Below are 26,560 nucleotides of genomic sequence, written 5' to 3'. Positions count from 1 at the left end.
TAGTTCAGTCCCTCAGTCATGTCTGACTCTTTGCGACCCCATGGACTGCAGCATGCCAGGCTTCCCTGTCCATCACCAACCCCCAGAACTTGCTCAAGATCATGTCCATCTAGTTGGTGATGCCATCCAACCACCTCATCCTCTGTTGTCCCCTTCTCCTCCAACCTTCAATCTTTCCCAGCATCAGGGTCTTTTCCAATGAATCAGTTCTTGGCATCAGGTGTCCAAAGTACTGAAGCTTCAGCATCGGTCCTTCCAGTGAATATTCAGGACTGATCTCCTTTAGGATGAACTGGTTTGATCTCCTTGCAGTCCATGGGACTCTGAAAATGGGGGTAACAACCTGAAAGTTTAAATGGCAAAAAACTAAAGTGTGGTTCCAATTGTAGTTAACATTTTTTTGGTGTTTGACAAAGTTTGGAAGCATTTGTATTCGTTTTTTTGGTGTCTTTCACACTGTGCATTGTATGACATGTTTCTAGGGTTGATCAATATTCTTAAAAAGTGATATTGACTACAATAGGCTAGAAAATGTCAGAGTACATTGCACATGTTAAGGGAGAGTTTTTCAAAAATTTGTGTTTTGTGCATGAGTCTTTGGCACAAGAGGGTGAATAATGGAAATTTAAAATCAGTAAATTTTAATTGTTTGTGACTGCACTCACCCAGTGTTTCTAGAATCATGCAGTAATATTAAGAAATATTGTCTTTTGTTCATCATGTGTTTAATGTATGTAACAGTAACAGTACTTGTAAGGCCATCACCTCCTTCAGTGGAGTTTTCCCTTCAAGCTCCAACTCAAATAAGTTTTCCAAGGCTATTCCAGGGACTTTACACGTGTCCAGGACTATTGGATGAGGTGTTGTCTACAGGGGATTGGTCAATGACTAGTTCACCCTTGAAGTTCACTGGAAGTTCACATGGTGTATAAAGACTAAATTGAAGTTAGCCAATTGGACAAGGAGGAAAGGGCATTCCAGGTAGAAGTAGCAGAATATATTAAACAGAAGAAACAATAAAATGGATGGGTTTACAATATCTTATATTATTAAGTCCAGAAAGTTTTAAAAGCTGAAAGCTTTTTCTTAATCCATTAGGCAGGAGAACCTGCCTCAATCTGAATGCATTGGTGTGTAGCATTTGTCATAGATCCATCAGGAAACAGATGGTATTCTCAGATTGGGATCATTGAAAGAAGGTTTAATAAAGAGACTCCCTCAAAGGTGTGGGCAGAGTGCTGGTACAGGAGATGGGAATGTGATAGTGGGATAGCAGAGCTGTGATGATGCCAAGAGACACATCCTAGGAGACAAGAAGAGAGAGTGGTTCTTGGAGGCCAGAAGGAAGGAGTCATGGGAAGAAGACTGCCTTAAGAGCAACTGCCTCCAGGGGACTGTGCTTCAGGAGAAGGTTCCCAGGTTCCCAAATAGCCTGCAGGGCTCCCCATTGGCTATATCTTACTAGAATCCTGGGGCAATGGGGTATGGGCCTGAAGCCCAGATAGGTTAGTTTTCTAGGCACAGAGCAAGTGGAAAAAATATGGAGGAGCCAAGGGAGGTAACTCAGTGGCAAAGCCAGACCCAACTGATTGAGGCCACTTGTGATCTTAATACACTTAATGTGAATATTCTAGGTTTGCTGCAGAAATATTCATGTGTTTGAAGTGAGATGATGCCTTAGACAATCTGGGGTGTTATGTAACACACACACACACACACACACACACACACAGAGGCATGGGATTACCTGTTGAAAATATAAAAAAATATGAATTCTGAAACACTTGTGGTCTCTGGGGTTTCTGTTAAGTGAATACTTATAGACAGGAAACTGGAGACATTTCCATATGACTAGAAGATTTTGTTTGCTGGGAGTTAGGAGACAGGAGAAGAGACTGAAAAAGTGGACTGGAGCCGTGACAGGAAGAAGCTTTTATGCCAAGCCAAGAGTATGGACTTGGTTGTAAATGGTGGGGATCTATAAAAAAAGACCTTTAAAGGGGGTGACAAGGTTATGCATGTTCTACAAAGATCTCTTTGGCTATCATGCACAAACTGGATTGAACTCTCCTGGGTAGCAGAGCTTGGGATGGCCAGGGTTTGGCATTTCTCTGGTACCTCAGAGTAGAGAAGGATCAGGGAAGGGAGGCAAAGGGTGGTAAAAGGCTGGCTCTTGTGACTCCCACAACTGCACAGAGGACCCTTGAACAGAACATGGAAGAATCAGAGAAACACCTGCAGGGGACTAGAAGAGGAGACCAAGACTTTCAAATGTCATGCTCAGCACTGCTTAGTAAGCTGTCTAACAGTCCATCCTAAAGGAAATCAATCCTGAATATTCATTGGATGGGCTGATGGTGAAGCTGAAGCTCCAATACTTTGGCCACCTGATGTGAAAAATTGACTTATTGGAAAACACCCCGATGCTGGGAAAGATTGAAGGCAGGAGGAGAAGGGGATGACAGAGGATGAGATGGTTGGATGGCATCACCGACTCAATAGACATCAGGTTGAGCAAGCTCCGGGAGTTGGTGATGGACAGGGAAGCCTGGCATGCTGCAGTCCATGGGTTGCAAAGAGTCAGACATGACTGAGTGACTGAACTGAATTGAACTGAACAAGGCTTTTTGCCAGCACAGCAGATGTAGTTCATTGCTCATCAGCCAAGAAAGATACCGTTCCCTTGCTCTTTTACGTCATAGGTTCTTTTTTAAGAAGAATGAATAGGGACTCATAGGTGTTAAGTGGCAATAATTACCCAGTGAGTCTGTGATAGAATCTGACTGGTCTTCTAATAACTCTGTGCCAGGTTGTTTTTATTATACAACAGCACCATCCAATCAGTCTGAGATATGGTGATGGTTCACATAAATGTGTGCTTGAGGTTCTAAAAAAATATGTAGAAATAGAAGACTAGTGCATTGTTGTTATTTAGTCACTCAGTCGTGTCCAACTCTGTGACCCTGTGGACTGCGGCACCTCAGGCTTCCCAGTCCTTCACCATTTCTTGGAGATGGTGCATTAAAAATAGACTTATCAGTCTTTGGAAGGTACCATTTTTTCCTGTTGAAGTTTTAATGAAAATAAAAACTAAAAAATCTATAACATTAAGCAAAATAAAAGTCTAATAAAGCTAGCACAGTAATTTATGCATAATTATGGAAGAACTGGTACATAAAGTGATTATATGATGTATCTCATGAGTTACTTTGTCAAACTTATTACACAGCCTATTTATATAAGTTGATTATTTCTAGTCTGTCTCCAATTGTTTAATTGTTTCCATATGCTTACTTGTGCTTTAATTTATGTGTGTTTTGTGAATCTTACCAACCACAAGCAAGTGGAAGTCTATACAATAAAAATTTATCTCTTTTTCACCACCACCCATCCTCCCTTCAGCACTTTCTCTGGAGGTAACCTCTCTCAAGAGGTGTGTGTACATTTTTTCAGGTTTGTATCCAAACCTGCCTATGTATTATAGACATACAAAAACAAATGTTATTTCTTGTGTTGTTTTCCCACAGAATGGCATAATACCATGAGAGTGTTCTTAACTTGTCTATTTCACTTGATACGTTACATGTATCTTCATGTAAATATTAATGATTGCTTTGTGTTCTATTGCAGAAATGTTCTTTTATTTAACCATTCTGTAACTGATGGTAAATAGGCTCCTTTAAAGTTTTTCTTATGACAAATAATCCTTCAGATTAGCATCCTTGTACTGCCTCTTAGTTGTACTTGAAAGACGTTGTTCTCTAAGGTCCTTGGCCAAGGTGTATATTTTATAGGAACTAATAACATGTTTTCTTTTTTTTTTTTCATGTTTTCTTTTTTAAAATTTATTTTAATTGGAGAATAATTACTTTACAATATTTTGAGGTTTTGTCATACATCATTATGAATCGGCCATAGGTAAACATGTGTCTCCTCCATCCTGAACCCTCCCCCCACCTCCCTCCCCACCGTGTCCCTCCAGGTTGTCACAGAGCACTGGCTTTGGGTGCCCTGCGTCACACATCAGACTCACGCTGGTTATGTGTTTTACCTATGGTAATGTATGTGTCTCAATGCTTTTCTCTCAAATCGTCCCACCCTCTCCTTCTCCCACTGAGTCCAAAAGTCTGTTCTTTACATCTATGTCTCCTTTGCTGCCCTGCATGTAGGATTGTTGGTACCATCTTTCTAGATTCCTTATATATGTGTTAGTATATTATATTTGTCTTTCTCTTTCTGACTTACTTCACCCTGTATAATAGGCTCTAGGTTCATCCATCTCATTAGAACTGACTCAAATGCATTCCTTTTCATAGCTGAGTAGTATTCCACCATGTATATGTATCACAACTTCCTTATCCATTCATCTGCCCAGGGACATCTAGGTTGTTTCCATGTCATAGTTATTGTAAATAGTGCAGCACTATTGTAAGTAGTGCTGTAATGAATATTGAGGTACATGTGTCTTTTTCAGTTCTGGTTTCCTCAGGGTATATGCCCAGTAGTGGGATTGCTGGGTCCTATGGTAGTTTTATTCCTAAAGGAATCTCTGTACTGTTTTCCATAATGATTGTATCAGTTTGCATTCCCACCAACAGTGTAAGAGGGTTCTCTTTTCTCCATACCCCCTCCAGCATTTATTGTTTGTAGACGTTTTGATGATGGCATTCTGACTGGAGTGAGGTGATATCTCATTGTGGTTTTGATTTGCATTTCTCTAATAGTGAGTGATACTGAGCATTTTTTCATGTGTTTTTTAGCCGTCTGTATGTCTTCTTTGGGGCTTCCCTAATAGTGCAGTTGGTTAAGAATCTGCCTGCAATGCAAGAGACCCCGGGTTGATTCCTGGGTTGGGAAGATTCGCTGGAGAAGGGATAGGCTACCCACTCCAGTATTCTTGGGCTTCACTTGTGGCTCAGCTGATAAAGAATCCTTCTGCAATGCTTTGGAGAAATGTCTGTTTAGATCTTCTGCCTGGTGTTTCACTGGGTTGTTCATTTTTCTGGTTTTGAGCTGCATGAGCTGCTTGTATATTATGAAGATTAATTCTTTGTCAGTTGTTTCATTTGCTATTATTTTTTCCCATTCTGGGGGCTGTCTTTTCACCTTGCTTATAGTTTCCTTAATGTGCAAAAGCTTTTAATTTAATTAGGTCCCATTTGTTTGTTTTTGTTATTTCCATTACTCTGAGAGGTGGGTCATAGAGGACCTTGCGTGATTTATGACAGAGAGTGTTCTGCTTACTACTTTCCTCTAAGAGTTTTATAGTTTCTGATCTTACATTTAGGCCTTTAACTCATTTTGAGTTTATTTTTGTGTATGGTGTTAGACAGTGTTCTAATCTTTTTTTTTAACACATAGTTGACCAGTTTTCACAGCACCACTTGTTAAAGAGACTTTTTCTCCATTGTATATTTTGCCTCCTTTGTCAAAGATAAGGTGTCCATGGGTGTGTGGATTTATCTCTGGACTTTCTGTTTTGTTCCATTGATCTGTATTTCTGTTTTTGTGCCAGTACCATACTGTATTGATGACTGTTCGGTTCAGTTCAGTTCGGTCGCTCAGTGGTGTCTGACTCTTTGCGACCCCATGAACTGGAGCACTCCAGTCCTCCCTGTCCATCACCAACTCCCAGAGTCCACCTAAACCCACGTCCATTGAGTCGGTGATGCCATCTACCCATCTCATCCTCTATCATCCCCTTCTCCTCCTGCCCTCAATCTTTCCCAACATCAGGGTCTTTTCAAATGAGTCAGTTCTTTGCATCAGGTGGCCAAAGTATTGGAGTTTCAGCTCCAACATCAGTCTTTCCAATGAACACCCAGGACTGATCTGCTTTAGGAAGGACTGGTTGGATCTCCTTGCAGTCCAAGGGACTCTCAAGAGTCTTCTCCAACACCACAGTTCAAAAGCATCAATTCTTCAGCGCTCAGCTTTGTTTATAGTCCAACTCTCACATCCATACATGACTACTGGTAAAACCATAGCCTTGACTAGACGGACCTTTGTTGATAAAGTAATGTCTCTGCTTTTTAATATGCTGTCTAGGTTGGTCATAACTTTCCTTCCAAGGAGTAAGTGTCTTTTAATTTCATGGCTGCAATCACCATCTGTAGTGATTTTGGAGCCCCCCAAAGTAAAGTCAGCCACTGTTTTCACTGTTTCCCCATCTATTTGCCATGAAGATGCTGACCAGATGCCATGATCTTAGTTTTCTGAATGTTGAGCTTTAAGCCACCTTTTCCACTCTCCTTGATGACTGTAGCTTTGTAGTATTGTCTGAAGTTGGGAAGATTGATTTCTCCAATTCCATTCTTCTTTCTCAAGATTACTTTGGCTATTTGGGGTCTTTGGATTTCCATACACATTGTGAAATTATTTGTTCTAGTTCTGTGAAAAATATCATTGGTAGTTTGATAGGAATTGCATTGAATCTATAGATTGCTTTGTATAGTATAGTTATTTTCATTATATTGTTTCTTCCAATCCAAGAACATGGGGTGTTTCTCTATTTGTGTCATATTTGATTTCTTTCATTAGTGTTTTATAGTTTTTTATATACAGGTCATTTGCCTCTTTAGGTAAATTTATTCCTAAGTATTTTATTCTTTTTGTTGCAATGGTGAATGGGATTGTTTCTTTCATTCCTCTTTTTGATTTTTCATTGTTAGTGTATAGGGATGCAAGAGACTTCTGTGTATTAATTTATATCCTGTGACTTTATTATATTCATTGATTAGCTCTGGTAATTTTCTAGTGGCATCCTTAGGGTTTTCTATGTAAAGAATCATACCATCTGTTTTCTTAAACCTTCTCTTGGAAATAATTCATATTAACCCATAAATACAGCAACAAAAAATAACATTATTGAATGTTAGGCAAACAATAAAAGTGACTAAGAGTTTATGTCCAGTTCAGTTCAGTCGCTCAGTTGTGTCTGACTCTTTGAGACCCCATGGACTGCAGCACGCCAGGCCTCCCTGTCCGTCACCAGCTCCTGGAGTTTACTCAAACTCATGCTCATAGAGTCGGTGATGCCAGCCAACCATCTCATCCTCTGTTGTCCCCTTCTCCTCCTGCCCTCAATCTTTCCCAGCATTAGGGTCTAATGGCAGCCCACTCCAGTACTCTTGCCTGGAAAATCCCATGGACGGAGGAGCCTGGTAGGCTACAGTCCATGGGGTCGCAAAAAGTAGGACACAACTGAGCGACTTCACTACTAGGGTCTTTTCAGATGAGTCAGTTCTTTGCATCAGGTGGCCAAAGTACTGGAGTTTCAGCTCTAACATCAGTCCTTCCAATGAATATTCAGGACTGATCTCCTTTAGGATGGACTGGTTGGATCTCCTTGCAGTCCACGGGACTCTCAAGAGTCTTCTCCAACACCACAGTTCAAAAGCATCAATTCTTTGGCGCTCAGCTTTCTTTATAGTTCAACTCTCACATCCATACATGACTACTGGAAAAACCATAGCCTTAACTAGATGCACCTTTGTTGGCAAAGTAATGTCTCTGCTTTTTAATACACTGTCTAGGTTGGTCGTAACTTTCCTTCCAAGGAGTAAGTGTCTTTTAATTTCATGGCTGCAATCACCATCTGCAGTGATTCTGGAGCCCAAAAATATAAAGTCAGCCACTGTTTCCACTGTTTCTCCATCTATTTGCTATGAAGTGATGGAACTGGATGCCATGATCTTTGTTTTCTGAATGTTGAGCTTTAATTAGGTCCAGTAGGAACTATTAATATCTTGCTGTTTTCTTCTTTTGCTCACTAATCTCAGTTTCTTATGCAAGGTTGTTCTGGAGATTACTCTTAAAATTCTTCTTTGGTGTTTGCTTCATCATATCTTTTATCTTAAGAACATCTGAGAGGCACAGACCTGAGGAAGAATCTCCAGATTAAAGAAGTGAAGTTGCTAGAAGTTAAAATGGTGTTTTCTCATTAGAAAAGTGACATGCTAAAGGGCTGTGGTATCCAGGACCTTTTCTAACTTTCTGCTTCCTCCATTGCCTCAAATAATGAGCTCTTGTGAGAGGAGCAGAGAGTGGTGTTTAGGAGCGTGGACTTATGTGCTCGTTAGCTGTGGGCTTGGAGCACATGACTTAACCTCTGTGTTCTGCAATTTCTGCATCAGTTAAAGCAGGGATGGTGATGGTGTGGTGCTGCTGATGATTTTGCCCATTCTGTAGGGTTGTTGTGAACAATCAAAGATTAATATTTGTAAAGCACCTATCAGGCCTGGCACATAATAACCACTATCCAAGTGTTTGTTGGAGACACAGGTTTGATCCCTGGCAGGGGAAGATCCCCTGGAGGAGGAAACGGCAGCCCACTCCAGTATTCCTGGAAAATCCCATGGACAGAGGAACCTGGTGGGCTATAGTCCATGGGGTCACAAGGAGTTGGACATGACTTAGTGACTGAGCACACAGGTGGGTGTTTGTTTGATAAAATAACACAATGTTATGGAGAGTGTGAAATCTCCTGAAGAAACAACTGTTTGAGAAACTCCCAAAGCTCAAGGATAGCTGACGTTGCTCAAAATGTCGTGTGAAAAATCTCCCTTCTCCTCCCTATCGGGTCTTCACTGTGGGGGTTTCTCTACTTAGTGTTCACAGAAGCCAAAAAGCAGGTTAAAAATGGACAGATTTGGGGTGACTATTTCCTTACAGTTGTTGGCACATTCTTTGTATTCAACAAAATAGTCTAACACGAGGAGATTTGCTAAAATGTATATCATAGAAGAAATTGAGTCAGATTTCAGAAACATAAGTACAGGAACAAATTGGATTCTCAGCAGACATGTCTTTCTGAACATAAGAAAATAATAGAAAATTCACTGACAGTGTATTTTTATAATGCACATTTTCATGTTCTTTTTTCCTTCTATTTTTTGTTTGTTTTTTTTTTGGCCACACCATGAGGCTTGTGGGGCCTTTAGTTCCCAGACTAGGGATCAAACCCTGGGCTCTGGCAGTGAAAGTGGTGAGTCCTAACCTCTGGTCTGCCAGGGAATTCCCATAACCCACATTTTCAAATTTTACTACTATAACTATTAGAAATATAGCCAAGTTTTATTTAATGAAGAGCTGGTTAGCCAGATCTGAGATTTTACAAGTATTCTGTTATTCTTTTCTTCTTACTCTGCCCCTGCAATATCCTGTGTTTTGATTAATTTCAAAGCATGTGAGGTTAAGTAGGAGATTTGTTTCTCTCATTATGGTTAAACTTCCAAGCCAAGCTGTGTATTTTTTTAATTTCCTCTTTAGCAAGAAGATACAGAATGAAATGGTCCCTCCTGGGGGCATCTATAATCTCTGGAATAGTTGACTGTAGCCTTGGACTGAGCACTCTGACCAAATAGTTTTATATTCTTGTCTGATGTGTTATGATTTAGTTTCACAACAGAGTTGAATGTCCTACTTCCTCATAATATTACTTACAGGATTTGAGGGCTTGACACCAGCTTTTAACACCAGCTTCAGCATAGAATCTACATGTAGGATTTTGGAGAGAATTTCTGATACAGGAAGAGGGAGGGAAAATTAACATGCTGGGAGTAGCCACTAAAGTGCCCATGCAGAGCTGGCATTTGAAGTTTCAGACTTTCGCTAGGAAAGAAAAAAAGCACTAGGAAAGAAGCTGTAGCAGTTATAACTATTGCTACCTTATGATTAGGTATTATATGTGTTTGTTTCTTTTATTCTTCACCTTGTTCCAGAAAGTTAAGCATTTATCGTATGATTCCTCTAACAGGACAATAGAAAAAAAAAATGGAGATCTTGTTTCTTTTCTTTCTCCTTGGCCTGCAGCATAGGTCTCTGTTTAACTCTGTAATAATTTCTTTTTTTAGTTAGAGTTGCTCAGGCAACTACTCTTCACTGTCTAACTTGACCCTGTTTCCTGATGAATGATCTTTTTATTTCTTAGCTAAGTCCTAAAAGTTTTCACATTTTGCAGTTTTCTCTGTTAAATAGCTCTAGACATAACTGCTTATAAAATCATAGGCAGCCATAAAAACCTTAGATTTTTAAAGGAACCGTACAGACCATTTAGTCCAACCCTCTCATTCTATAGTTAAAGAAATTGAGTCCCTAAGAGGGTAAATAACCTGCTTTGTGTCATCCTGCTACTTTGTAAGCTGGATAGAATTTTCCCAAGCTAGTTTTTTTTTTTTTTTTTTGGCTTGGGTAGAACTACAACTAAAACCATTTTAAAGGCCACATATTTCTCCATCCTTGTCCTTTCGAAATGTCATATGTATGTAATTAACACTTTCAAATTTATAAAATCATGACTCCTAATTCTGAAAAACGTAATGATGTGACAAAGAGTTAAAGAGATTTGGAATGAACATACTTTTGAATAGACCATTTTTTGCCACCCTGGTCTCAGGTGTACAAGTTAGTTGAAGGTTGGCTAGGTGAGCCGAAAGAGATTGCTTTACTTTATCTAAGTTTGGGGAGGGAGGGAGTTGAGGGGAAACGAACCAACACAAATAGAGAAAAATAATATCAAGATAGGAATCAGTGAGGCTCAATAACCTATTGCCATTACTATTGATAGAATATCACACTTTGTGGCCATAAGATCATAACTCTAGTTGGGCAATATGAAGACCAGTAAGAAATTATAAATTTCCTTTATGTCTGTAACTTGCATCTGTGCCCTCACTGTGTGCTCAAATCGCTCAGTTATGTCTAGCTCTTTGCCACCCCTCCACACTTCTCTGTCCATGGGATTGTCCAGGCAAGAATACTGGAGTGGGTTGCCGTTTCCTCCTACAGGGGATCTTCCTGATCCAGTTTACCAATGTTTACCAGTGCACCACCTGGCAAACTTGCATCTAGCTAGAGCCAAAGGTGAGCAGTCTGTAGTGTCCCCATTCTCTTCCTATTATCCCCTCATTCCAGTTAGCACGTCCATCTATGTAGCCACAAATAACTCACAGAATCTTTGAAGGACCACTCTTCTTGACCACTCTGTACCTCTCTTTGCAAGATAATATATCCCACAAGCAGGCACATCTCTAACATTTGTGAGCCTGAGGTGAATGTACAAATGATTATTTCCACACATCCCAACGCTAAGTGGGCCACCTACCCTTTGTTCATACTGACCTCAAAGAAACCTGTGTATAAGTATGCTGACTACACCCTACCTAGTCAAGCTCTGTCGATAACTCCAAACACAAATTACACAAACCACGATTTTTTTGGCTTCACTTTGGGCCATATGGTCCATCCTTTATTGTTCAGAGAGGAGCAGAAGCCCAAGCAGGCCCTGGAAGCAGGGAAGCGGAGATTCATGAGCAGGGAATTCTAAACATTCTGGTTAGGGAGAACTTGGTCTAGAAGAGGATAACAAGGTTACAGATGGTTGAACACCCTTGGGCTCACAGCCCCAACATGGTTCATGTAGGGAGGAGGAGGGCCAGAATTTGTCTTTCTAAAGTGTGGGACCCAGGAAGGAAGTTCTGGTTGACTGGATCAAGAGCAGTACTACTAACGAAACAACTTTGGGATAGAGCCCTCCTATAGACATTGTCTTGGGTTGGACCTGTACAGAGAATGGAATCAAAGACATTTGTTGGCCAGAAAGGAGCTGCCTTAAGCAAGACATTTTTTACACAGGGAAGTCTCAAGAGATGGAAAAAGGCATCTAAAAGAATAAGACTGTTCAAAAGTATGTCGTGTCAAGGCTGAAAGCAATCATGAAGATCAGCTAATAAAGATGGACTGAGACTACAAAGAAAGGCAACTTGCTCAGGGTCAGAATGCAAGTTAGTAATAGAGTTCAGCTGAAAACTTGAAATTTGGGTTGCCAGGTTCTCAGGACTGGGTTCTTTCCACAATATTGTGCTGAACCCTTTTGATGTATAACTTTAAGCAACATGGAAGAAGGATGGTCACAGGGTAGCTCTTAAACTATAAGGGGGTCTTTTCAACAGTGTGACAGAGCAGAATGGCAGATACCAATGGTTTCCACTGAAAATCAAAGACCAATCAGCCTGTGTGTGTGTGTGTGTGTGTGTGTGTGTATGTGTGTGTGTGTGTATGAGAGAGAGAAGCAGAAAGTCAGGTAAGAAAGAGAGGGAAAGCACTAAAATACAGGGCCCAATGTCTTGGTGGGGATGTTGAGCATCAGAGAAGCTCTGTCTCTTCCTGAGAGTCAAAACCAGGAAGTGATATCATTGTTAAATGACTCAACTGGGGAAGCTGGTACAATGAGAAAAGGTAGAAATGAAGAAGGAGCTATAAGATGTTTGAATTAGTCTCTCACTCTTATTTGCCCTCCCACTGGGACTCTATTTCAACTTAATTCATACTCTCCTACACTGTTAGTATTGTCTTAAAAATGAAGGCCAGGAAATAAAATCTACTGAAGTGGCAAGTATGGTTTAAGCATTTATTGATAGTGCTAAAACAAATGAATATTTGTGGTCTATGAAAATAAGAATTAAACTGGAGTACAGAATTTGCATTCCAGATATAGCCTTGCAGCAAGCCATTTAACCTTTGCAAGTTTTCCCAAAGGTAAACTGCAAATAAGAAAGTTAGCTCTTAATATTTATGACAGCAAAAAAAAAAAAAAAAAGTAGGAGGAAACGCAAATAACAACAGGGAAATAAAAAAATTATGGAATATTTATATGCTACAATATTATCAACATTAAAATGCCAATTTTGAAAATTTTTAGCAATGTACAAAAAATTCACAGTATAATGCCAAGAAAAAATCATGATTCAGAGAGTATATGTATTGAGTTATGCCAGTTTTAAAAGATAGATGATTATAAAATACATCAAAATGTTAATTTTATTATCTTTAGGTGGTAATTACAGATGGGTTTAATTTTTTTCTTTATATAGTATTTTCACTACTTTCCAAATTGTGTTTAATGGACATATACTAATACTACCATAAGGAAAATAGTTGTTTTTAATAGAAAGAATTGCTTTAGCCTAATTCATGAAGATGTTGTGAGTAAAATGAAATAACAGGAGTTTAAAAAATTGAATTCTGACAGACATGTGCTAAACAATTCAAGTATTTATGTTAAAGGAAAATTTTGACCAATGTCTCCATGCATAGCCTTTTTTCTTAATAATGAATGGAGGTTCCTGGAAGTAATTGTCCCAGTCATCAGAGAGGCACAGGATAGCCACTACCACTTCAGGTCTAGTTTTGTACGCTGACCCTGGTGTCCAAGAGTCAAAGAGACCTTGGTCGTTATATAGCAGCTTGATCCAGTCATCAGGAGGGATGGCAAACTCTATGGGAAAGTGTTTTTTGCCTGAGGTGGGAAGTGTGTAGACAGACTCTTTTGTTTTTTTCTGTGGCTTCAATTTCAGCCCTCTTTCTCAGCGGGCAGCAGCCACTATCTCATGTCATTCCCTATAGAAGCGGCTGGTAAGTTGGAAGAGGGTTAAAATAGGTTCTTGGGAAATACAAGAAGGCAATAAGCAGGGCTGCAGCTGGGGCTTGGGCCAGAATTAGCTTGGCATCCTGGGAAGGTAAGATAAGATAAGGTAGGTAACTAACTACTACCATTCACAGACAGTTTTGTCAAGTACTTGCTAGTCATGATTTCATCCAGTCCTCTAAAAATATGAGCTTAGTTATATTATTTCTTTTTCCTCCTCCTCTTTCTTTTCTTTTTAAACTGGAAGCTCAGAAAGGCAAAACATCCTATCCAAGATCATGTGATCTAATTGTGTGACCTACTTTACCTTATCTTACCTTCCCAGGATGCCAAGCTAACTCTGGTCCCAGCCTCAGCTGCAGCCCTGCTTACTGACTTCTTGTATTTCCCAAGAATCTATTTTAACCCACTTGCAACTTACCAGCAGCTAATAAATGCTGGAGCTGGAGTTTGACATCAAGTTTTACTGGCTCTGAAATTTGTGTTTTTAACAGTAAAGTCCAATGAGTCCCAGAACTGTTTAACACCAGATTCACTCAAGGAGAATTTTGAAAATATAGATTCCTAAATCCTATCCCTAGAAATTCTGATTATTTATTAGGTCAGGAATGGGACCAAGGAATCTGTATTTTAAGAAGCCTTCTTGATTTGCTGGTCAGGGAGGTTTGAGGCCCGCTGTTCCATTCCACATTGCTGTCTCCATATCAGCCACAAGGCAGGTAGTGTTCCTGTGCATGAACCTGAAGACTCTGCCCAGTGAGTGAGTTATGCTGGAGGAAATTCAGGTGAACTGCACACCCTGCACAGAACCCTCCGCTCTTGGCCCCTGTTGATTCTTCAGTTTCATCTGTCTCTCACACAACATCAGAATTGTGGAAAACCAGCCAGTTGGGAAGGGTGCTAAAATGAAACATACAAACGTACCAAGATAGAAGAAATTATTTTTAGTAGAATTCTGCTGAAACCTCAACTGTGTTTAAAATTGAAAAGAAAAATAACCTCTTGGGGTAGTGAATGGGAAGAGAGGACCAGCCCCTCCTCAAGGAGCTTGCTTCAGCAATAGATGGTCATTAAACAGCTTCTAAGGAGGACATGTCCTGCTCAATGCAGATCTTGTATTTGGCTGAGAGGCTTTGTAAGTTTGGGGTCAAAGTGTGTCCATGTTTAGGACCACAGAGGAGTAGCTGAGAGGCCACTAGTGTTATCCCCACACAAAATCATTGACTTGGCTCAGGCATCCCCATGTTTTGGTCCTGCCCTCTTCTCACTCCACCCCTACATCATCTCCTCTTTCCTCCAAGTCTTTGCACATCTAGTCCAATTGTTTGGAATACTCTTCTATTCTCTCTCATCCTCTTCCTCATCACTTCGATTAGTCTTATGGGTCTTGTCGCAGCTTAAGCATCCCTTTCTCAGGGAGGCCTCTCAACACAGAGGTTAGAGACTCTTGTACATGTTCTGATAACTCTCCTGTCTAATACTCTTCACATTTCATTGTTATTGCATACCTAATTGCCTATTCACCCCTAAACTGTGAGTTCAGTGAAGGCAGGAACCTTTTTTTGTATTGTCCACTATTGTTTCCTCATAGTTAGTCCAATGTTCATTAAGTATGTGTTGAGGACTGAATGAGCTGAGAGTCTAAGTGCATAGTGAGCCCCTCACTTAAAAGAATTCAAGGCTGGGTCAGGACCTGTGATCAAGTCACAGGAATTCTACTGGAAAGAATCCCTAACTTTAGCAAAACCCAGCCTTATCCAGATTATATTGTGAAGAATCCCAGGATGAAAGTCAGGACTACAAGGTTCACACAGATGTATGACTTTTGGCCAGTTGCTTAACCTCTTTACCTTTCAGAGCTTTTCTGAGTAGTGAAGGACAATCTGGGGAAATCTTCTGAAAAACAATATGAGTTGATAATGGTGGAGACATAGAAGAGATGGGATCATCCTTATTTTATTTAAAAAAAATTTGGGGGGGATATCGTTGATCCACAATGCTGCGTTAGCAGGTAAACAGCAAAGTGAATTAGTTATACATATACACATATCCCCTCTTTGTAGATTCTTTTCCCATCTAGGCCATTACAGAGTAGACTTCCTGTACTATACAGTAGTTTCTCAATAGTTATCTATTTTATATGTAGCAGTGTATATATGTGATCATCTATCTTTATTTATTTATTTTTAATGTGATCATCTTTAAAAGGCTGTGGTTGTAACTAGGGGACTGTGCTCTGGTTACCATTTTCCCCACCTCAGTCCACGTCTGGTAGAGTCGGCACAGTCAGTACAGTGGAGCCCTCATCAACTCCCACTCACCACCACCATTATCTGGTTGATTAATACAGTTTGTGTGTTATTGCAAAGGAAACAGGAGGAGGAGAGAGAACCAAGTAAGTGGCGGCATTTACTGGTGTAAGAATGTGGTGGATCTGTCAAAAACACTTTCCAGATTCCTTTTTCTCTAGGGGATAATTTTTCTGCTGATATTTCAAAATTAAATACCCATACCAGAACTGTCATCTTCAAGGTGATAGTGCTAGAAATCTCCCTTGACTTCTTAACATGAGAGGTTTTAAATAATAGTTGCTTTAATGAAGTACCATATGGGTAACATTTTAAGACAGGCAGTTAATGGTGGTGAGAAAGAAAAAAATCAATTATAAAAATAAGTGAAAGCATTTCACAATATATAGGTATAGCAATCATCATGTTGTACACCTTAAACTTACACAATATTAAGTGTTAATTATATCTCAATAAGGTTAGAAAAAAAGAAAGGTAAGGAATTAGAAGTAGGGTTGCCAGATATAGCAAATAAAAATATTCAAGACACTTGTTTTCGTTCTCAATCACGTCTGACTGTTTTAAGACCTTGTGGACTATAGCCTGCCAGGCTTCTCTGTCCATGGGATTTCCCAGGCAAGAGTACTGGAGTGGGTTGCCATTTCCTTCTCCAGGGGATCTTCTTGACCCAGGGATCAAACTGAGGTCTCCTGAATTGGCAGACGGGTTCTTTACCACTGAGCCACCAAGGAAGCCCTATTTGAGACATACGCTAAAATAAATATTCATTGCTTTTCTGAAATCCATATGTATTTGGGTATCCTGTATTTTTATCAGGCATCCTTTAATGGAAGGCCTCTCCATTTTCCTTAGTTCTAATTATTCTGTAGTGAAAAAATAAAATGTTCTGTAGCAATATTCATCCTGTAGTTCATTTAGTGTCTTTAAAATTACATTTGCCTTTAAAACAGCCATTGTTTTTCACTCATCTTTTTACATAGGAGATTAGGGTTAATTTACCTTTTTAATTATTTTGTGTATTTTTGGGGATCTTGTGTGTTTTAACCTTAAGTCAATAAGAATTTTTATCATTATGTTCCTTTTGTTAAATTACAGTTCAGTACCACTATGTATTATTTGAAGACAAGGAAAAGAAATTACCACTTTACACAGTGGAAAATGTGGGGTACTGCATTTTGTTCATTCTGCTCAGCACTCAGTGGGATTGTTTTCCTATATTATTTGATATTGTATTAAATTATATTGAAATTTCAAATTGAAATTTCAGTTCAGTTCAGTTCAGTCGCTTGGTCGTGTCTGACTCTTTGTGACCCCATGAACCACAACACGCCAGGCCTCCCTGTCCATCACCAACTCCTGGAGTCTACCCAAACCCATGTCCATTGAGTCAGTGATGCCATCCAACTATCTCATCCTTTGTCGTCCCCTTCTCCTCCTGCCCTCAATCTTTCCCAGCATCAGGGTCTTTTCAAATGAAAGAAATTTCAGTATATATCTCTAAAAAGATAAAGATATTTTTTTAAATATTCATGACAATATCATAATCATACCTAAAAAACCCCAGCACTTCTTTAATATAGTATCCAGTATCTAATGAGAGTTCAAAGTAGCCTAATAATAATGTTTCATAAAATTTTTATAGTTGTTTTTTTAAATCAGAAACCAGATAAAATTAAATACCTTTGTTGTAATTTGTTGATACTTTTCTTCTTCCTTTTTTCTCCCCTTGCAGGCTGTTTATTGAAGAAAGTTGATTGTTCAGTTGAGCCTCCTACATTGAGTTTTTTGTTGTATCCCTATGGTATACATTTAATATGACCCTCTGTCTCTGCATTTCCTGTAAACTGATAGTTGAATCCAGACCTTCAGTTTAATTTACGTTAAATTTTTTTTGCAAGAATACCTCATAGATGGTGGTGGTGTATACTTCTTTCAGGAGGCACATAATACCCAGTTGTCTCACTTTTTGTTGAATCACCTCGTCAGCTACTTCGTTACCCTGAGTTGTGTTTTTTATGGGAAATATCTTAGGTTGGTTTCCTGGGAAACAGACTCTGAGATGAAGCTTGCTTGTCAGAGGCTTAAAAAGCAGAGCCCTAGGGAATAACACCCATTGGGGGAAGCAGGGACTGGCTGGGGGAGGAGTTGGACTCTGATGGAGGATTCACTCAGTCAGTCCCACAGGGAGCTTTGAGGCTGGGGTAGCCCTTGAAAGTGGAGGCTGTACCTTTGTACACATTCCCATCCTTGCATTGACTAATCATTTTTTGTGGGCTGGGCTGCCCCAGGGTTGAGGATGTAAGCTTGGGTAAGATAGCTCTTTTTATTCAAAGACAGTTCCTGGGAATGCTCCTGGCACTTGAATGAGTGTCTCAGTTCTGAAGAGGGGGATTTGGGTGGTGCTCTGAATTATCCAACACAAAAAGGCAGGTTAACTGCTTGGTTCTTTCTGTTTATTTGCCAGATTTTAGAATTATGAGCTGGCTCCTTAGCATTCTACAAAAGTTACCAATGAGATTTTTTTTTTAACATCATGAACTCATGGATTTTAACATAACATATTTGATGTGTTTGCAGTCCACTGCTGTAATTATTTCTGTTGATTTACTTCAAATTAGCTCATGAACCCTTTGACATGATCCCACATAGTTTTTGATAATCTCCTTGCTTTCTTGATGACAGCATATCCAGGCTCAACTGGTACAGTTCCTGTCCCAGACCTGTGATTGCTTGTTTCTTCTGTGGAGTCCTGGCTCCTTTAAGGAAGAGCCATATTTAGAGGCCAGGACCTGGTTGCAGGTGGTGCTCACTGCTACTGGATTGGTTATTGCTTAGTCCTTCTAGTGGTGATAGCTAGAAGATACACACATTCCTAAAAAGAGAATGCATCACGAATTCTTCACTAGTATTTCTAGCTTGAATTTAGGATTTCAGGGCTGTATGAAACTTCTTTGATTTTATGTTAGTATCTCTTTTCTCTTGCTCAGAAATCCTTGTTCTTTGGACTTTAATATGATTACTTACTCACTTTGTCCTTCGCTCTGTACGGTTCCTGAATTATAATACTAATAACGTGATTACTGAGGAAAGTTGAGGACTTTTTTTCCCTTCACCACTAGGTCTGATCTCACCAGGGATACATAGTCAAATGACTATGTTTTAAAGTCATTTGAAATATATTTTCTTTGCATTGTTAAGTCAGGGATTTCATATACAGTTGTGTTCATTTGTATCATTTTGCTTTTAAGTGATAGAATTACCTTTAATATATTTGAATATGACTTCTTTTTATTACTACAGAAAACTTTCCCATGATTCCAAAATCAAATCTGTTAAACAATGTGTATTCAGAGAAATTTAGCTTCTATCCATGCTCTTCCCCTGATAAATAAGCATTTCTTCATGGTTTATACTTCCTTTTTTTTTGTTTTTAATTAAGCAAATACAAAATATATTTGTATCCTCCCTCTGGCAACCCACTCCTGTACTCTTGCCTGGAAAATCCCATGGACGGGTGAGCCTGGAGGGCTGCAGTCCACGGGATCACAAAGAGTCAGACGCGACTGAGCTACTTCACTTTCACTTTCTTTATTATATATATATATATATATATATATATATATATATATATATATTTTTTTTTTTTTTACTTTGCTTTCTTTCACCTAATATTGTAGTTTGGAGATCTTTCTATAACAGTAAGTAGAGATAGTCTTCACTCCTTTTTGCAGCTGCATAGTACTCCATTGTATGGATATTTGCTTTATTTAATCAGTCCATTGGTGGACATTTGGCTTGTTTGCAATCTTTTGCTATTACAAATAATGATGCAATGAATAGCCTTGTGCATACATCAGTTTTTTTTGGTATATTGGAGAGTGTATATTTGGGATAAATTCACAGAAATGAGATTACTGGGTTAAAGGATCAGTGTATATATGTATTTTTGCTAGTTATTGTCAGATTTTTCCCTGAAGAGGGTAGTACCATTTTGTTCTCCAGCCAACAGTATATATGCCTACCTTTCCAAGACATGTCAAACATTTGGATTTTCATTTGGATTTTTGCCAAAAGCAAAGGTGAGAAATGGTATCTCACTGAGGTTTTAATTTGCATTTGTTTTATGGTAAGTGCTTTTGACCATGCCTTTCTATGTTTAAAAGTGGTTTGCATTTTATTTCCTGTAAGATGTATGTTCCTATCTCTAGTCCATTTTTCTTTTAATATAATCATTGGTGTGTATCTTCTCAAAAAGTAATTTTAGAAACTCTTTATATACTAGAAATTTTAGCCCTGTGTAATATAAGTTGTAGAATTTTTACCATTTTTCTGTGATATAAGTTGCAGAGTTTTTTCTTAATACATCATTTGACCTTACTTTGTTTGTGATGTATTTTTTTGGCCATAACAAAAAACAACACTCCTGCCTCACAAAAATACAAACAAACCCACATTATTTAAAATTTGTATGTAATCAAGTTTCTTAATCTCTTCTTTTAATGCTTCTAAATTTGGGGTCATAGTTAAGAAAAATTTCCCTCACTCCTAGTTGTAAAGGAATTTATCCATAGTTCCATCTAGTACTTGTATGGTTTTACTTTTTACATTTAAATCTGATCTGTTTGGATTTTGCCTTTGTGTGAGAAGTGGATCCATTTTATTTTTTCCTCATATGTTTATCCGGTTATTTCAGTAGGTATCTTTATCCCAAGACTCATATTTTTCTTGAACTCAGAAAAATTTTCTCCTCTTTTTTTTTTCCTTCTCTACCTGCACTCTGCTTCCTCAACCCTGTCTCTGGGCCTAAAGATGTTGAAATTCCTGGATCCTCTCCCCATGTGTCAACTGTCTCTCAGTCTGGTTTCATATTTTCTGTTTCTTTGTTTTTCTGTTTTACATAATAGAAAATTTCATTACATTTACCTTCCTTATTATTTGTCTGATTTTTAGTACTGTCTGGTTTATTCTCCATAGTGTCTTTTTGTTAATGTCTAATTCATTTTTATTTCATGGTAGTTATTTTTAGAACTGGAATTTTTAAATTTCAAAAATCACATTTCTGATTTCCTAGCACTCTGTTATTATTCTTATTACTCTTTTTTTTTTTGAAGCAGGCTCTTCTTGTTTAATAGACTCAATAAAAAGAAATGAAAACTCAAAGAAGGTGATATAACTGAGCACTTATATATCATTTTAACAAATAATGATGAATTTATGAAAAAGTAGCAAAAGAAAAGGGGATTAAGCTTCTAGGGTTGATAGATTATGGGTAAGTGACTAGAAATATATGGGGAGACCAGTGGGAGATAAAGAGTTATCTTGGTAGGTTTGTTTGTGCAGGTCAGTTCCTCATCTCTGTTGATAGGGTGTTCTTCTCTTCCTCGTACAGGGAGGGCACCTTTCTCACGGGAAAATTTAAACTTGCTTTTAGGCAGACAGGGGCAAGTCAGAGTGCCCTTCCTGCATCCGCTGTTTCTCAAGTGCCTTCAGATCAAAATAATCAATATGCCAAATTGGCATATTTTGAGGTGGCAAGTTCTGATCCCCTTCATTATCAAGACCAAAAAACTGACATCAGTACAATCCATAGAGCTTACTCAAATTTCACCAGATATATGATTGCATATGTGTGTGTGTAGCTATACGCAGTTCTGTCACATGTATAGACTTACATTGTGCGTGTGTGTGCTAAGTCACTTCAGTCGTGTCTGACTCTGCCATCCTATGGACTGTAGCCCACCAGGCATCTCTGTCCATGGGATTTTCCAGGCAAGAACGTTGGAGTGGGTTGCCATGCCCTCCTCCAGAGGATCTTCCTGATCCAGGGATCAAACCCACGTCTCTTACATCTCCTGCATTGATAGGTGGGTTCTTTACCACTATTGCCATCTGGGAAAACCTAGACTTACATTACTACCTTCTAATTAGAATTTTTAAAAATATTTTTTGTTGTCTGAATTATCTTTCTACTTTTTGAAAGCGTTAATGAGCTCTTAAAAGTTTGGATTTTTCTTTTTGAACAAAAACCGGATTCTAGCTTTATGTCTTATGCTTAGCTGAAAGTGGGGAAATAGGAAAAGGAGAAATCTACCCTGCCCTGTTGTTCTGAATGAAGTTTGTAAATTAATAGCCTTGATTAGTGTCTCAAGGCTTAATCTTGATTCCCAAATTAGGCCTGCTTCAGGGCTTCTAGGAGAGGATTTTTCTTACCTTTTGGTGATTTGGCCTATAGATTTCCCTATTCTGTTTTCTCTATTGGTCCTACTTTTTTCCTCTAACATTTTTTGAAACGTGCTTTGACGCTGGATCCTTTTTTTGTTTTCTAGTCCAATGTGTATTAATAAATAGGAATTTTAATGACGGTGGAAAGAAATGGAGGTAGATACATGTGCTCAGTTGGCCATTCTGAAACTGATGCTTTATAAAGCTTTCTTAATATAAAAAATAAAATTCTGATTTTTCCTTACATGAAACATCAGGTTGTTTCCAGTTGTTTAATGCCAGAATTTCTTAATTAAGAAATATGCTTAGAAGCCCAAGAGCTTTTTATTGTATCTCACTCACATCTACTTGTTTTCAATTCTACATTTACTTACGGGCTCCAAGGTGCCATGAACCATGCTGTTAAGATCTGTTGATGCTGGACTTCTGGCTCAAGTTCTGATCCTTGGCCAGAGAGTTTAACCCACTATTGGCACTAACAGTAGAGAAGGGTCTAACCTTGCGGCTATTCTTTTTCCTTAACCCTTATTTGACTGATGGCTATTGCAGAAGTTTGGAGAAGGCATATCTGGACTGCAGCTCAAGTCATGATTCCTGCATTTTCAGAATCAGAGTGCACAGGGAATTTTAAATGTAATCTCAGGTGAGAAGACAGGTTATAGGATAAATGGATGGCATTCAGATAAAGCTGTCTTGCTGGTACTGGAAATAACAGGTCTGGGATGAAGGAGAGAATTCAAGAAAATGCTGATGGGTCAGAAGACTCACCAGCTCTTTTCATTCCGTCAGGTGACAGGACAAATGTGCGTGTACTTAAGCTGAAGCCAGAGTACCTTAAAAAGAATTTCCTGGAAGAATGAGGATCAGAATATAGAAGAGAGTTTAATAGCTTTCTCTAGAACTTGGAAAGGTTTGCATCTATATGGGCCATAGATTCTTATCTGGAGGCTGGGTTCAATAGCTAATGGCTTCTGCTGTACTTTCCTGCCCTAGGAGTCAGTAATTTAATGTACTTAAGTAGGGATCTCCTGACATTTTTGCATTGAATATCAGAATAAATAGGTAATAGCATATCTATATAACTTGCTAACATGTCATTTAGGCTGCCTGAGGGCTGCAGTAAATTGCTCTGCCACCTTTTTAAGTGAATATACAAATGCTAAGCATCAGTGATAAGATCATCCATGTTTTATTATTATTCCTCCCCTCCGGTGCTAAGAAATGAATTGCTTAGAAGAGGGAAGGGAAGGTTAGCTTAATAACTTGTAATCAGATATGCCACACAGCAAGTGTGAACTTCCTATTTCCCTATCTTGTATCCCAAGAAGAACAACTTATCTTTTAATATGGGAAACAACATATCTTGTAATATGGGAAAGGGCAGTAGTAACCCTTGAATGTAAAATGCCTGTAGGAACGAGGTGCAAGCGAGAATACAATGGAATAAACTTATGCTTGGCGACTTTCTTACCATTCTTTCTAAAAAAAATCTTCCACATGACAGTACTAAAAATGATACTAACACAGTGCTTACTATTCTAAACATTTTACTAGTCATAATTTAATGCTTCCAACAACTCCATGAGGTAGGTTCTGTTATTATCTCGGTTTTAAAAATGAGGGCAGTAAAACACCGGGGTTAAGTGATTAGCCCATGGTCACACAGGGAGTGCTAGAGAGTATGCTAAACTCCTCCTAATGAAATACCGATTTCCTCACTGTATTTGAGTTTGTTCAATACTGTGTTTCTAGGGAAGACTTAATCAGTTTTTGAGAAAACATGGCATTCAGTCTAATTTCAAATTAGGAAGAATCTTTGGCTCAATCCTTTAGTCTCTAAAAGTCCCTCAGAGCCTTTACTTGGATAATTAGTTGTGAACAATATCAATTATATCTAAGTGGACAAATTTAATTACTACAGAAGACCAATTGATTTTTTTAATTATCATTGATTGCTCAGTGGTTATCTCAGTGTAAAGATTGGTACATTCTGAATCTTTAATTTAACTGGTTTATTAAGTAGTCCAAAGATTGACACCAAAGTAAGAGGTGAATTTTCCTCTTGCTCCTTTTTCTTCTGAGTGAAGGGTAAGCACCACAGATGCCTAAGATATTCTGAATGAAGGGTAGGCACACAGAAGCCTAAGACAAAAACAACAGTTAATATTAAATTATTTGTAAGTTTTTTTTTTGCATCTTCTCATTTTTCATTTTAGTGGGTTTGTTGGAGTCAGTGATATCCTAGTTCTCCTAATGGTGAAGCTATAGCTTACCATATTAGCCGGGGTACCAGACTGCTGATATTTTTAATCCTTAAGTCAAAACTCACAGTGAAGCCAGTGAAGATCATACAGATTATTGGAAATTGATATGGACTTATAGAGGAAAGTACTCGATTCTACTCTTTTATCTATGTTACCCTCACTCTTTTCCTTAACAGCTGGCCACATGATTTACTTTTTCTGGCTCAATATTCTCATCTTTAAAATGAGAATGATCCTATTTGTCTTACTTGTAGCATGGGCCAAGTCTGTGACAGTGCATTAAAAGTATTAAATGTATTTATATACAATTTATATAAATTCGGGGATCATAAATATTTGGAGATGACTGTGGTATTTGTATTGTTTTGCTATAAAAATATTGTCTGATGATAATTGTATCAAGTTATCTGTTTCTGCATAAGAAGCCACCTCAAAATGTATAGGCTTAAAACAACCATTTACTGTATTGTTTCTCATCAGACTACAAATCAGCTGGGTGGGAGCTGCTTTTCCGTGCCAGGTTCAGCTGTTCTTGGGCTTGCTTGTGCGTCTGTGATCAGCTGGTGGGTCAGCAGGAGGCTGGCTGGTCTAGTATGGCCCCAGCTGGGACAGTTTGGCTCTCTTTCCCATGGCCTCTTGTTATTTAGCAGGCCAGGCCAGAATTGTTCTCATGGCAAAGGAAGAGAGCAAGTCAGGGGGCATGCATAATACCAATTATGACCTCAGCTAAATATGGCACCTAATCATTGCCACCACATTGTAGAGGCCAAAGCAAGTTGCAAGACAGCCTAATTCAAGGAGTAAGAGCATGGGACAAATAAATGTCACATTGTAATGGGAGGAGCTATATAGATACATTGTAAGAAGTGGGAAAACTTGGAGCCATTTTTGTGATCACCTATCATAGTGAGTCAGTTATAGGCAATATACTTAATTTAAATCCTTGGTTTTTTAAAAACTATTTTACTATGGCAGTGATGTGACATTTTCAATTTTTACATCACTGTATTTTATATGTCTCTTGTGTGTGCACTTAGTCTCTCAGTCATGTCCAACTCTTTGCGAGACCACACTGTAGCCTGCCAGGCTCCTCTGTCCATGGGGATTCTCCAGGTAAGAATACTGGAGTGGATTGCCATGCCCTACTCCAGGGGATCTTCCCAACCCAGGGATCGAACCCAGGTCTCCCGCATTGCAGGTGGATTCTTTACTGTCTAAGCCACCAGGGAAGCCCATATATCTCCTACATTAACACATATATCCATATGTGTTTTTGTGGCTTGCTGCCCTATATAAACCTAAAATAAGACTTTTGAAAACATTTGCAGTTATTGTGACCCAACTGTTTACCTGGCAAATCAATTAGATATAGTCTTATTTATTAACTGTTATTTGCTATATTAGCATTTATGTAAGGAAATAAAACACACAGAAGTGTGAAGTGAAGTCACTCAGTCATGTCCGACTCTTTGCGACCCCATGGACTGTAGCCTACCAGGTTTCTCTGTCCTTGGGATTTTTCCAGGCAAGAATACTGGAGTGGGTTGCCATTTTGTTCTCCAGGAGATCTTCCCTACCCAAGAATTGAACCTGGGTCTCCTGCATTGTAGGCAGACGCTTTACCATCTGAGCCACCAGGGAAGTCCTATGTAGTTAAAATAATTATATTTTGCACTCCTAGATTCTCCGTTGCACTGCCATGATTAGTACACTTCATTATTGGTCCTGGAAACAGTCAGATTAAATGAAGATTTTTACCAGTATAAATTGAAAATCCAGGTCTCTAGCTCTGCTTTTATGAAAGAAGAATGGGGTTTTGGCTTTATTTTGTTTATGCTAGAATGAGCCCAAGTTACTGTCTACATTGATTATATTCCCTGAATGTGTGTTTAACTTATGATTCATTTGGATTTATGCATTTAGTTGCATGATACCAAACATCTAGATTTTTTTTCCTCAAAAAAGCAAAATATGCATCTGTGTGGAGGAATGTTCTGGTTTCGGCATTTAGTTGGCATCCTTATCTATGCTCTTGAACCAGGTGCACTACACCACTGGTGCAACTCCGGAAGTTTGGGTCAGAAGAATGTAGTTCTGCTTCAGTTTAATTCTGTGAATAGTAAATATAACTTATCTAAATTGCACATAGGCACTTGGCAATATCCTGTATAATCTAACATTTCTTTTCTCTGTGTTGGCATCAGGTTCTGGAATATTTAAAATACATTGCTGTAATATTTTCTAAATGACTATATTGTAATTTAGTATAATATTTGGCAAATACAAGCAAAATACAGTAGCTAATAATGCAAGCACATTTTATTTGAATACCATTGTTA

The 26,560-nt window shown here is 38.6% G+C and overlaps 1 long non-coding RNA gene and 1 other non-coding gene across 3 annotated transcripts in view; one reads left to right on the top strand and one right to left on the bottom strand.

Annotated features, from left to right (window-relative positions):
* LOC122705059 overlaps positions 1-26,560 on the top strand; it is a 129,435-nt gene that overhangs the window by 7,408 nt on the left and 95,467 nt on the right. The gene's annotated exons all lie outside the window — the stretch shown is intronic.
* On the bottom strand, positions 25,791-25,862 carry TRNAC-ACA. The gene has a single exon. It is a non-coding gene; the product is annotated as a tRNA-Cys (tRNA).

This window comes from Cervus elaphus, chromosome 12 (assembly GCF_910594005.1).
Source record: "Cervus elaphus chromosome 12, mCerEla1.1, whole genome shotgun sequence".
In the NCBI taxonomy this organism is placed as follows: Eukaryota; Metazoa; Chordata; class Mammalia; order Artiodactyla; family Cervidae; genus Cervus; species Cervus elaphus.
The sequence above is the reverse complement of the archived record's forward strand: the minus strand, read 5'-3'. Positions and strand labels throughout refer to the sequence as shown.